The following is a 4,466-nucleotide window of genomic DNA, read 5'->3' on the forward strand; positions in this document are numbered from 1 at the left end:
CAGCCTGTCCTTCCGCGGGCCTCGGTTCGCGTCTGTTGGGCAGAGCCCCGGTGTCCTGGCTGGCTGCCCGGCGGTATATCTGGAGGAGTCGATTCGCCCCTTTGGGCGCTCGGGCTCCCGGCAAGCGCGCGCGGTTCTTCCCGGATGACGGACCTACCTGGCCCGGCCCCGGACCCGCGCCGCTGTTGGCTCGGGATGCTCTCGGGCGGAATAATCGCTCCCGTCAGCGGCGCTTCAGCTTTGGACAATTTCACGACCCGTCTTGAAACACGGACCAAGGAGTCTAACATGTGCGCGAGTCATTGGGCTGTACGAAACCTAAAGGCGTAATGAAAGTGAAGGTCTCGCCTTGCGCGGGCCGAGGGAGGATGGGGCTTCCCCGCCCTTCACGGGGCGGCGGCCTCCGCACTCCCGGGGCGTCTCGTCCTCATTGCGAGGTGAGGCGCACCTAGAGCGTACACGTTGGGACCCGAAAGATGGTGAACTATGCCTGGCCAGGACGAAGTCAGGGGAAACCCTGATGGAGGTCCGTAGCGATTCTGACGTGCAAATCGATCGTCGGAGCTGGGTATAGGGGCGAAAGACTAATCGAACCATCTAGTAGCTGGTTCCCTCCGAAGTTTCCCTCAGGATAGCTGGTGCTCGTACGAGTCTCATCCGGTAAAGCGAATGATTAGAGGCCTTGGGGCCGAAACGACCTCAACCTATTCTCAAACTTTAAATGGGTGAGATCTCCGGCTTGCTTGATATGCTGAAGCCGCGAGCAAACGACTTGGATCGGAGTGCCAAGTGGGCCACTTTTGGTAAGCAGAACTGGCGCTGTGGGATGAACCAAACGCCGAGTTAAGGCGCCCGAATCGACGCTCATGGGAAACCATGAAAGGCGTTGGTTGCTTAAGACAGCAGGACGGTGGCCATGGAAGTCGGAATCCGCTAAGGAGTGTGTAACAACTCACCTGCCGAAGCAACTAGCCCTGAAAATGGATGGCGCTGAAGCGTCGTGCCTATACTCGGCCGTCAGTCTGGCAGTCATGGCCGGTCCTTGCGGCCGGCCGCGAAGCCCTGACGAGTAGGAGGGTCGCGGCGGTGGGCGCAGAAGGGTCTGGGCGTGAGCCTGCCTGGAGCCGCCGTCGGTGCAGATCTTGGTGGTAGTAGCAAATACTCCAGCGAGGCCCTGGAGGGCTGACGCGGAGAAGGGTTTCGTGTGAACAGCCGTTGCACACGAGTCAGTCGATCCTAAGCCCTAGGAGAAATCCGATGTTGATGGGGGCCGTCATAGCATGATGCACTTTGTGCTGGCCCCCGTTGGGCGAAAGGGAATCCGGTTCCTATTCCGGAACCCGGCAGCGGAACCGATACAAGTCGGGCCCCTCTTTTAGAGATGCTCGTCGGGGTAACCCAAAAGGACCCGGAGACGCCGTCGGGAGATCGGGGAAGAGTTTTCTATTCTGCATGAGCGTTCGAGTTCCCTGGAATCCTCTAGCAGGGAGATAGGGTTTGGAACGCGAAGAGCACCGCAGTTGCGGCGGTGTCCCGATCTTCCCCTCGGACCTTGAAAATCCGGGAGAGGGCCACGTGGAGGTGTCGCGCCGGTTCGTACCCATATCCGCAGCAGGTCTCCAAGGTGAAGAGCCTCTAGTCGATAGAATAATGTAGGTAAGGGAAGTCGGCAAATTGGATCCGTAACTTCGGGATAAGGATTGGCTCTGAGGATCGGGGCGTGTCGGGCTTGGTCGGGAAGTGGGTCAGCGCTAACGTGCCGGGCCTGGGCGAGGTGAGTGCCGTAGGGGTGCCGGTAAGTGCGGGCGTTTAGCGCGGGCGTGGTCTGCTCTCGCCGTTGGTTGGCCTCGTGCTGGCCGGCGGTGCAGGATGCGCGCGCCTGCGCGGCGTTCGCGCCCCGGTGCTTCAACCTGCGTGCAGGATCCGAGCTCGGTCCCGTGCCTTGGCCTCCCACGGATCTTCCTTGCTGCGAGGCCGCGTCCGCCTTAGCGTGCTCCTCCGGGGGCGCGCGGGTGCGCGGATTCTCTTCGGCCGCCATTCAACGATCAACTCAGAACTGGCACGGACTGGGGGAATCCGACTGTCTAATTAAAACAAAGCATTGCGATGGCCCTAGCGGGTGTTGACGCAATGTGATTTCTGCCCAGTGCTCTGAATGTCAACGTGAAGAAATTCAAGCAAGCGCGGGTAAACGGCGGGAGTAACTATGACTCAAGATTTTCGAGCGTATGACGGCTCCTAGCCCGAAGCAGCGTGTCGGCGTCGGCTAGGCTGCTGGTTGTTTTTCTTCGCCTTGACTCCTGGGGCCTATCCACAGGAGGAATAAACCGTCTTTGTTCTTCCTTCTTTGTGTCTTTATTTTGTGTGTTTTGTTGTTGTTCTTCCGCACTGATATATATGTATATGTGTATGTTAATTTTATACCTGTACCTTGTGGTACCGCCCTGTAAGTCCCCACCTCGGTGGCGGACATGGCGTCAAACACCTGCCACGTACTATATATGTATATATTTTGTGTTATTCAAATTATTTTGAATAAAGACGGCTGTTGATAGCCAAATGCCTCGTCATCTAATTAGTGACGCGCATGAATGGATTAACGAGATTCCCGCTGTCCCTATCTACTAGCTGCGGCTGTCTCATGCTATGTGCCCCGATTTGCGTGGGCTCATGGTTGGTAATAGGCAGCAGGGGAAGGATGCGACTCGAACATCTTAGCCTCTCCTTCTCAAGTGCTCCTGCTCGCCTTCTCGGGGTGCAGCTGTTAAGCCTTCGGGCGACCGAAGGGCAGGGGCGCGACGGCGTACTGAATATCTTGTACGCCGGTTCCGGCTGCTGCATTTGTCGCGGCGGGATCCTGGCCCAAGTCGGCGAAGGTCACCCGCCTTGCCCCTGGAATTCCGGGGCATGATCCGCCAAGCCGGGGCGTGGTGACACGTCCCCGGTTAGGTTAGATGGGTCCAGACCCCCGAACGTCTGGGGGACCGGCCCGGCACCTGAGTAGGACCGGGTCTTTAGCCTTTTGGTGGAAACTCGGCCTAGTAGGGGGCGAAGGACGGAGGGTGAATCCGCTCTCCCGGAATGCGGGAGGCATTCGTCGGTAAGGGAGCGGGAGAAAACTTCGATGATGCAGCAGTCGAAGAGGACTAGTGCGCTGTTCCCACGGCGTGCTAAACCTAGCAGCTCAGTTGTTGAAAGCTCTTGGTCAAGGGGCGGGACCGGTGAGCGAGCTGCATTTAGCCTCCCCCCATGCCAGAGAGGCCGGTCCGGGGAAAGAGACGGGCCTTCATTTTTTCACTCTTCATCTGTCATTATGGCCGAACTAGTGGAGAGTGATCATGCGCTCGAGGTTGAATCCGTTCGTGACGAAGACTTTTCTGTAGCCGAGCGTCATGCTCGTTTCTTGAGTTTATTAGATTCCAGTGTAAAGAACGGAAAGATCAGTAATGTGGCGATTAATAATATTCGGGATTGTGTTGCCAGGTGGGCGATGGCCCATTCCCAATTAGAAGGTAGACTGATTGAATTACAGAAAGAAAACGAACGTCTTAGGAATCAGCCACCAGTTGTAAAATCATATGCCGCGGCTGCGAGTACCCCTGTGGTCAAGGCGCCGACGGCAAAAGAAACCATTCAAGAAAATATTAAGAAAAGTGTACCAACAGTGTTCATTAAGCCGAAAGACGGGGAGGACATCCGGGCAGTTAAGACTGCATTTGAAAAATGCATTGATCCAAAACGGGATAAAATAAAAATTAACACTGTAAGAACCGCGAAAAATGTTCTGATTGTGGAGACGGCAACTCCAGAGGACAGCCTGCGGATCATGACAAATCCTCAGTTGGCTGCCAAGGTCAAGTGCGAACCGCCACGGAGGCGAAGGCCTTTGATGTGCCTTTATGATGTTCCATCATACATGAATGCTGACAGCTTGATGGATGCAATATATGTACAGAATTTTGACGCGACGATGACGAGGGAAGAGTTTGATACCCAGTTTAGATTAAGATTTAAAGTTGGACCTAGAGAAAAAGTCACAGTGCATCACGTAGTGGAGGTTTCACCTGAATTATGGAAACCTCTCACCAGAATAGGCAGACTATATGTCGGTTATTCGGCATTAAATATAAAGGACTATTTGGCGGTGCCACGGTGCACCAAATGTCAAGATCTAAATCATACAAATAAGTACTGTCATGAAGAACATGCCTTGTGTGCCCATTGTGGGCAGGCGGGTCATGAAAGAAAGGCCTGTCCTAACAAGGACAAAGCCCCCATTTGCATACGGTGCAAAAAGAGGGGGAGAAAGTGTGGTGGACCGAAAGACTGCCCCACCTACCGGATGTTCCTCGATAGAATAATACAAAGGACTGATTATGGCGACCCTTAAGGCGCCGAAAAAGAAATCACCAAGTAAAATGAAAAGGGACGCGGAACGGGGTAAGCTAATTAGTAAAGCTTTGTCC

The 4,466-nt window shown here is 55.0% G+C and overlaps 1 pseudogene; it reads left to right on the forward strand.

Annotated features, from left to right (window-relative positions):
• Nucleotides 1-2,650, forward strand: part of LOC126435163 (large subunit ribosomal RNA) — a 3,314-nt pseudogene extending 664 nt beyond the window's left edge.
• Nucleotides 2,651-4,466: the final 1,816 nt, after the last annotated feature.

This window comes from Schistocerca serialis, unplaced genomic scaffold, assembly GCF_023864345.2.
Source record: "Schistocerca serialis cubense isolate TAMUIC-IGC-003099 unplaced genomic scaffold, iqSchSeri2.2 HiC_scaffold_1196, whole genome shotgun sequence".
In the NCBI taxonomy this organism is placed as follows: Eukaryota; Metazoa; Arthropoda; class Insecta; order Orthoptera; family Acrididae; genus Schistocerca; species Schistocerca serialis.